The 9,207-nt window shown below is 46.5% G+C and overlaps 1 long non-coding RNA gene across 1 annotated transcript; it reads left to right on the forward strand.

Moving 5' to 3' along the window:
• The first annotated feature begins 4,658 nt into the window (after positions 1–4,658).
• Positions 4,659–8,648, forward strand: LOC311119654. The gene is made up of 2 exons (XR_014612013.1): positions 4,659–5,334; positions 5,399–8,648. It is a non-coding gene; the product is annotated as an uncharacterized lncRNA (long non-coding RNA).
• The last annotated feature ends 559 nt before the right edge of the window (positions 8,649–9,207 follow it).

Consider the following 9,207-nt stretch of genomic DNA (forward strand, 5'->3'; position numbering starts at 1 on the left):
GCGATCGATAAAAGACAGTACAGTGCAGCCGTCTTCATCGACCTGGCCAAGGCTTTCGACTCTGTCAATCATCGCATTCTTATTGGCAGACTAAATAGCCTTGGTTTCTCAAATGACTGCCTCGCCTGGTTCACCAACTACTTCTCAGATAGAGTTCAATGTGTCAAATCAGAGGGGCTGTTGTCTGGACCTATGGCAGTCTCCATGGGGGTGCCACAGGGTTCAATTCCCAGGCCGACTCTATTCTCTGTGTATATCAATGATGTCGCCCTTGCTGCGGGTGACTCTCAGATCCACCTCTATGCAGACGACACCATTTTGTATACATCTGGCCCTTCATTGGACACTAGGTTAACAAACCTCCAAACGAGCTTCAATGCCATACAACACTCCTTCCGTAGCCTACAACTGCTCTTAAATGCTAGTAAAACTAAATGCATGCTCTTCAATCGAACGCTGCTTGTACCCGCCCGCCCGACTAGAATCACTTGGCGGGTCTGACTTAGAAAATGTGGACAACTACAAATACCTTGGTGTCTGGTTAGACGGTAAACTCTCCTTCCAGACTCACATTAAGCATCTCCAATCCAAAGTTAAATCTAGAATCTGCTTCCTATTTCGCAACAAAGACTCCTTCACTCATGCTGCCAAACATGCCCTCGTAAAACTGACTATACTATCGATCCTTGACTTCGGGGATGTCATTTACAAAATAGCCTCCAACACTCTACTCAGCAAATTGGATGTAGTCTTTCACAGTGCCATCCGTTTTGTCACCAAAGCCTCATATACTACCCACCATTGTGACCTGTACGCTCTCGTTGGCTGGCCCTCACTACATATTCGTTGCCAAACCCACTAGCTCCAGGTCATCTATAAATCACTGCTAGGCAAATCCCCGCCTTATCGTAGCTCTTTGGTCAACATAGCAACACCCACCCGTAGTCTGCGCTCCAGCAGGTATGTCTCACTGGTCATCCCCAAAGCCAACACCTCCTTTGGCCACCAGTCCTTCCAGTTCTCTGCTGCCAATAACTGGAACAAACTGCAAAAATCTCTGAAGCTGGAGACTCTTATCTCCCTCACTAACTTTAAGCATCAGTTGCCAGAGCATCTTACTGATCACTGCACCTGTACACAGCCCAATCTGTAATTAGCCCACCCAACTACCTCATCCCCATATTGTTATTTATTTTGCTCATTTGCACCCCAGTATCTCTATTTGCACATCATCTTCTGCACATCTATCACTCCAGTGTTAATACTAAATTGTAATTATTTTGCACTATGGCCTATTTATTGCCTTACCTCCATAACTTACTACATTTGCACACACTGTATATATATTTTCTATTTTCGATTGTGTTATTGACTGTACGTTTTGTTTCCCCCTTATGTAACTCTGTGTTGTTGTTGTTTTTATCGCACTGCTTTGCTTTATCTTGGCCAGGTCACAGTTGTAAATGAGAACTTGTTCCCAACTGGCCTACCTGGTTAAATAATGGTGAAATATATATATATATATATATATATATATAAACAAACTCAACCTCATCACACTACTCAACCTCCCCATTGACTCATTTAGCCTACTTGTGGAACAGTGCATACAGTGCAATGAAATAGATGCATAATACACGATTCAAAGACTGACTTCAAATACTGACATCAATGTGAAAGTAACTGGAGCATAAAACAGCTGACTGTGAATGCAAACTATCCCAGATAAATCCTACACATGCATTGAAATAAAAGGCATAAATCAAATGAATTACTTTGGCCTACAATCAACAAGGATGTATAAAGACAAACAAACTCAACCAAAGAATGAAGAAAATCATGAAATACAAAATGAAAATCTACACATTAAAGGAAAAATCCACACAAAGCCACTCATCACTTTCATTTACAGTGTTAAATTACACTAATATTGTCACAACCTGGCTCGGGGACTCAATATGTTGAGCCAGGGTGTGTTCATTCTATGTTTTCTGTTTCTCTGGTGGGTGTTCTAGGTGGTTTATTTTCTATGTTTGCCGGTGTGACTCCCAATCAGAGGCAAACAAGTGTCAGCTGTCGGCTGTTTTGGAGCCATATTCAATCTGTCTGTTTTTCTTTCGGGTTGTGGGATTTTGTTCGTGTGGTTTCGTGTTGTACCATTAGACGTCACGTTTTCGTTGTTTATTGTTTTGTTCGTGTGAACGTTTAAATAAATAGTATTATGTTCGCTCGCAACGCTGCGCCTTGGTCCTTTTTATATGACGATCGTGACAGAAAATCCCACCAAGACCAGACCAAGCAGCGTGTCCAAGGGCCATCGCCAAATGATCTCTGTGGCAGCTTCGACTGGGTCAAGCCCATTGAGGAGTTGAGTGAGGAGGGTTGGAGACAGAGGAGCGAAAGGTGGGAGAGAATGTTGGAGGCCTGGAGAGACCCCCAGAAATTTTTTAGGGGGGGGCTCATGACATCGGGGCAGCAGGAGGCCGCTATGGAGCGGTTCAGCGGGGTTGCAGAGGAGGCCGCCAGGTTACGGGGGCCACTGGTAGAAGAGGAGATGGAAGGTGTAGAGGCACGGCGAGAGGTACTGGCGGGTGTTGCCAGTCCGGTCCGGCCCGTTCCAGATCCCGGTGTGGAGCCAGTGGTGTGTGTCCTCAGTACGGTCCGGTCTATTCCTGCTCCCCGCACCAAACCTACGGTGTGCGTCGACAGCCCAGCCCGGCCCGTTCCTGCGCTCCGCACCGAGTCTGTGGTGCGCGTCGCCAGCCCAGCCCGGCCTGTCCCTGCTCTACGCACAAAGCCTACGGTGTGCGTCGCCAGCCCAGCCTGGCCTGTTCCTGCTCCACGCACAGAGCCTACGGTGTGCGTCGCCAGCCCAGCCCGGCCTGTTCCTGCTCCACGCATAAAGCCTACGGTGTGCGTCGCCAGCCCAGCCCGGCCTGTTCCTGCTCCACGCATAAAGCCTACGGTGTGCGTCGCCAGCCCAGCCCGGCCTGTCCCTGCTCCACGCACAGAGCCTACGGTGTGCGTCACCAGCCCAGCCCGGCCTGTTCCTGCTCCACGCACAGAGCCTACGGTGTGCGTCGCCAGCCCAGCCCGGCCTGTTCCTGCTCCACGCATAAAACCTACGGTGTGCGTCGCCAGCCCGGCCCGGCCTGTTCCTGCTCCACGCATAAAGCCTACGGTGTGCGTCGCCAGCCCAGCCCGGCCTGTCCCTGCTCCACGCACAGAGCCTACGGTGTGCGTCGCCAGCCCGACCCGGCCTGTTCCTGCTCCACGCATAAAGCCTACGGTGTGCGTCGCCAGCCCAGCCCGGCCTGTCCCTGCTCCACGCACAGAGCCTACGGTGTGCGTCGCCAGCCCGACCCGGCCTGTTCCTGCCACTCGCACCAAGCCAGGGGTGCGAGTCGCCAGCCTGGTCCAACCCGTTCCTGCTACTCGCACCAAGCCAGGGGTACGAGTCGTCAGCCTGGTCCAGCCCGTTCCTGCTACTCGCACCAAGCCAGGGATGCGAGGCGTCAGCCCTGTCCGGCTCGTTCCTGCTCTCCGCACCAAGTCTGTGGTGCGCGTCGCCAGCCCATTCCGGTCCATTCCTGCTCCACGCACCAAGCCAGGGGTGTGTATCGTCAGCCCGGTCCGATCCGTTCCTGTTCCACGCACCAGGCCAGGGGCGCGTGTCGTCAGTCCGGCTCCGGCCAGCGGGGCTAGACAGGACCAGGGGTACTTTGGGGGGTTGGAGAGGAAGTGGGGATCTAGCCCAGAGCCGGAGCCGCCGCCGAGGAATGCCCACCCAGCCCTCCCCTGTTTTCGCTCGTATTTAGGCGCGGTCGCAGTCCGCGCCTTTAGGGGGGGGGTACTGTCACACCCTGGCTCGGGGACTCAATATGTTGAGCCAGGGTGTGTTCATTCTATGTTTTCTGTTTCTCTGGTGGGTGTTCTAGGTGGTTTATTTTCTATGTTTGCCGGTGTGACTCCCAATCAGAGGCAAACGAGTGTCAGCTGTCGGCTGTTTGGGAGCCATATTTAATCAGTCTGTTTTTCTTTCGGGTTGTGGGATTTTGTTCGTGTGGTTTCGTGTTGTACCATTAGATGTCACGTTTTCGTTGTTTATTGTTTTGTTTGTGTGAACGTTTAAATAAATAGTATTATGTTCGCTCGCAACGCTGCGCCTTGGTCCTTTTTCTATGACGATCGTGACAAATATGTGTCGTAGTAAATATAAAATGTTATAGATTGATCTGAGCAAGACGTTGTGCAAGACAAATTGTGTTAGGAGCTTGTTTGCAATAAATGTTCTGTGTCATGTGTCTGATACTAACAGTGTGTTAGTTGTCTGTGCATAACATTTTAGTAGCGAACAAAGAACAGAACACCAGATGGCCTAATCTGGCCTAGGAATGCGATAATAGGACAACACCCCCTCTCCGGCCATAAACCACCAGATACTCCCCACCACTTTCCCTTGACACACATCAATATTTCATCTGCACACACACTCATTCTCATGCCTCACAAGTTCTTTGACACACACAGACATTTCACTGTGGACGCACACTCAAACTCCACTTCCTTCTACTGGTCGGGTGCCAAGGGCAGAGGACTCTGCCGTGCACCAATTGGGCATATGCTCTGGACAGAGCAGACCCGCCTACTATGCCTCGGGAACCAATCAAGGGACTAGAAGAAGGACCCCTTCCTTTATGTTACATTGTATAAAGTAATGCTGTAAACTCTTTTTAATCGTCCTTCTCAACTGTCTCCATAAGAGGCAATTGATTGGGTCCATGCATTGGGCCCATGCATGTAGCTTGAGCAGTACCAGCTATCTCTGTTTTAATAAACTGCCTTTTGCTTAAGCAAATTCCTCTCTGTCTAGCGTCGATGGTTTGTACTCCCTCTCCTAATTATGGTTTCACCAACAAATTGGTAGCAGAGGATGGTTTCTAATTCGATCTAAAAAGTTGGTGCGAGAGGAAAAGGCAAATCATCGATCTAAAAACAGACGGAAGAGTGACCTGAAATCCAGGAGACATCAACTATTCGTCTTGCCTCAGGAACCTGATCAGAGCGCGCTCTTCTAAAAAGGTATGCAGAGCCTGTTAAAACGAAATCTTGCATATTGTACTATAGACTATACCAAATTTTGATCAGTAGTACTGAGTGTGAGTATGAATACTTGTTAAACAATTTTCCATCCTAATGAATTAAGGCATAAGTGAGATATCTGGTACTGTGATTTATACTGTAAAATTTCACACGTATAAGTTAACACAGTTAAAAAGTCCTATTTTAGATAGGTTGTGAGTGTCCACATTTAAAAGGTCCTATTTTAGATAGGTTGTGTGGGAGTGTGTAGTCACACGAATAAGTTAACACAGTTAAAAAGTCCTATTTTAGATAGGTTGTGAGTTTCCACATTTAAAAGGTCCTATTTTAGATAGGTTGTGTGGTAGGTGTGTTTTGACGTATGAATGGATGAGATTTGACCCATCATTAGGTGGGGGAGAATCACCGAAATTGACCAGAGGTACTAAATTCCCGGAGATGCCAGCTATCTCTGTGATTTCACACTTAAAACGTTCCATATAAATGGTTGTGTGAAAGGTACAATTAAAGCTGAGACTAAGTCCTTCCTAGTGATCGAGTTGTCAAAAAAAAAAAAATCCTTTGATAGGGATCCAGTTGCTTCTGTGACTTCACATAATGAAGGTGCCTTTTAAGGTTGTGTGAAGGGTGCAGTCGAACTGAGACTATGTTTTAGGACGCTCTGGTAATCTAAATTCATTAGTTGCTTCTGTGACTTCACATGTAAAATTGGTCCTTACATAAGGACGTGTGAAGGGTGGCAGTCGAACTGAGAATGTGTTTTAGGACTCTTGATAGCCTGAATACATTAAGCATTGTAATTCCAATTGGCTTTTGGTTTGTGTGTTTTGATGTATTATAACGTGTAATGGATGATGGGTAGTTATAGTGAGACTTATGAAACTGAATACCAATCTGTGGAATTGAGTGAATTTGACCTAGGGTTTCAGGAACCAGGGACTGGGGAGACTGATATTGAAGTTGTGCATGATTCTAGAACAAGCGTGAGATAACTAAAGTGTGGTGTGTGCTGTGTGTAGAAATTACTGCATTGGTATATGTGACTGGAATTCTGATTTTTATGATAATGATTGTATTACACATAATATAAAAACAATCAGCCTCTTTATATACGAGGGTGTCGTACATGAGATAAGTCTGTATTGATACCGATAATACATCCTTGGAAATAAAACACCAGGGACGGGATAAGTGTATAAAGATAGTAAAGCAAAATGGCAGGGCCAAACCTAACCATACCCAAATTTAATGAATACCTAGAACAACGAATGACAGAGAGAGCAGAGGGAGAGTTGAGAGTAGGGACATGGGAAATAGAGGAGAGTAGGAGGGTGCAACCTAAAAAATCTGACACAATGTGTGTGAAAGGGTCTCCTACAGTCGCCCCAGACACCAGCACCACTCCTGGCCCCACCTCACTATAGAGCCTAAAAGGCACCATGACTTTTGGCCCACAACCACAACCATGGCCTCAGCGGGGCACTCCACCGGGTCCTCCTAGAAGAAGGAACTACCTGTGCTACAACTGTGGAAAAACTGGACATTTTAAAAGAGACTGTAGAGGAAAGGGAGGACCCCCACAACAACCATAGACCCACCTGTCTGAACTCCAGGTGCCCGAAGGTGTGATCCTCATCCAATACTACTACCACCGACATCACAGATTGAACTCAACCAAGGCGATATAGCACAGTTACAGAGCTCAACAGGACCCTATGAACACTCAGTCTGGGCCCAGGAGGGGGCGGCAGAGGACAGGACAAAACTCTGGACCTGCCATGATGGAAGACTTGTTACACCAGCTAGACTCTGCCCTGAACTGTTGCGTGAGAAGACCCTCCAAGAGGTTTCACACATCTGGTGGCACCCTCACATGACAGAAACTGTAGACAGGTTTTCAAAATGGGTAGAGGAAATTCCTACAGAAACTACAGAATAAGAGGATGCTAGGTCAGTTATTAAGTGGCTACAAACTGAATTAATATCCAGGTACGGTATACCAAGGCAGATGAGATCTGACAACCACACATTTTAGCAAAAAACACCTGAAAAAGGTGGAGGAAAGATTCGGAATCATGCACAGATCCGGTTCAGTAACATCCACAGTCCCAGGGACTCGTGGAACATGCCAACCAAACATTTAAAGCTAAAATAACAAAGGTTTGTGCAGGAACAAAATTAACATAGGTCCACCAAGGGAGGGAGGTCATATGCCCTCCCTTGATGTACAACAGATAGAAATGACTGATTATGTGAAGAAATTAACGGAATTTTCTGCAGCACTCTCTTCTCAGGTGCAGAAGGCCCAAGAGGGGGAGCTGTCGGGAAGTACGCTGACACTGAAGGTAAAAGTGGGAGACTGGGTGAGGGTAAAAGTCCACAAGAGAAAGTGGCTGGAACCCAGGTGGACTGGACCGTACGAAGTGAAGGAGGTTACTTCACACTCAGTCCAGGTCAGAGGTAAATCAGGCGCACCCTGGCACCATCTAACTCATTGCACACCAGCCCCCACTCCTTCTAGATCACTGACAGAAGTCAGGGCTGATTTGAGCAGCCAAAACCAAAATTTGACACCAAAATGAAGATGAAATAGAATTTGAACAACAGCTTTGATGTATTTAATCGTGCACTAGAGGGGGACTAACATTGTTTAATTAACTAGCCATATAATCACTCACTAGAGGGGGACTAACATTGTTTAATTAACTGGCCATATAATTAGTACGCTAGAGGGGGATGGTTGAATGTTTTTTACCATTGCATTATGCGTTATCATGTTTTGTTTTCTTTCCTGCATTATTGTTTTTCTTTTAAGACTGATTCAACTATGCTTAATGCCAACATATAATTAATGGATCACGTCTAGAAGACGTGAAGAGGGGGATTTGTCGTAGTAAATATAAAATGTTATAGATTGATCTGAGCAAGAGGTTGTGCAAGACAAATTGTGTTAGGAGCTTGTTTGCAATAAATGTTCTGTGTCATGTGTCTGATACTAACAGTGTGTTAGTTGTCTGTGCATAACATTTTAGTAGCGAACAAAGAACAGAACACCAGATGGCCTAATCTGGCCTAGGAATGCGATAATAGGACAACACCCCCTCTCCGGCCATAAACCACCAGATACTCCCCACCACTTTCCCTTGACACACATCAATATTTCATCTGCACACACACTCATTCTCATGCCTCACAAGTTCTTTGACACACACAGACATTTCACTGTGGACGCACACTCAAACTCCACTTCCTTCTACTGGTCGGGTGCCAAGGGCAGAGGACTCTGCCGTGCACCAATGGGGCATATGCTCTGGACAGAGCAGACCCGCCTCCTACGCCTCGGGAACCAATCAAGGGACTAGAAGAAGGACCCCTTCCTTTATGTTACATTGTATAAAGTAATGCTGTAAACTCTTTTTAATCGTCCTTCTCAACTGTCTCCATAAGAGGCAATTGATTGGGTCCATGCATTGGGCCCATGCATGTAGCTTGAGCAGTACCAGCTATCTCTGTTTTAATAAACTGCCTTTTGCTTAAGCAAATTCCTCTCTGTCTAGCGTCGATGGTTTGTACTCCCTCTCCTAATTATGGTTTCACCAACATATGTGAAAACAATTTTGTAAACAAATGTTTAATTTTGACGTTATAATAATGTTGGTAGCAACATGGAAACACGTTGTGGAAATCTGTTGCAGCTCAAGTAGACTACAAAATCCACAATGCAATGCTCTCTCTATGGGCTGGTTATACACAATAATACAAAGACAATATCAGCATGTGAAGTAGCTAGCTAGCTGTAAAATCGCCTAAACAAACTGCACAATCAATTTAGGAGTCTACAATCTCCTGCAGATCGATGTCGCTCACAGAGTGGAGTCTAACATTCACAACAGCAGATATACTTGGAGGAGATGGGAAACGTTGCCCATACTAGGTCAATGGGCTGCGCGGTGCATTCTGGGTGATTCCGGGACAAGGAGAGCTCTCCTTCAAGAAGTGAATGGTAGTCTATTGGGCGCTAGCTCAAAAACCTAACATTAGCACGAATTTCGTCAACACATGAAGTGCAACACAAATCTTTTTGCGAGATGTGAGATAATTAAC

This window comes from Coregonus lavaretus, assembly GCF_964263955.1.
Source record: "Coregonus lavaretus genome assembly, contig: HAP1_SCAFFOLD_7160, whole genome shotgun sequence".
Taxonomy (NCBI): Eukaryota; Metazoa; Chordata; class Actinopteri; order Salmoniformes; family Salmonidae; genus Coregonus; species Coregonus lavaretus.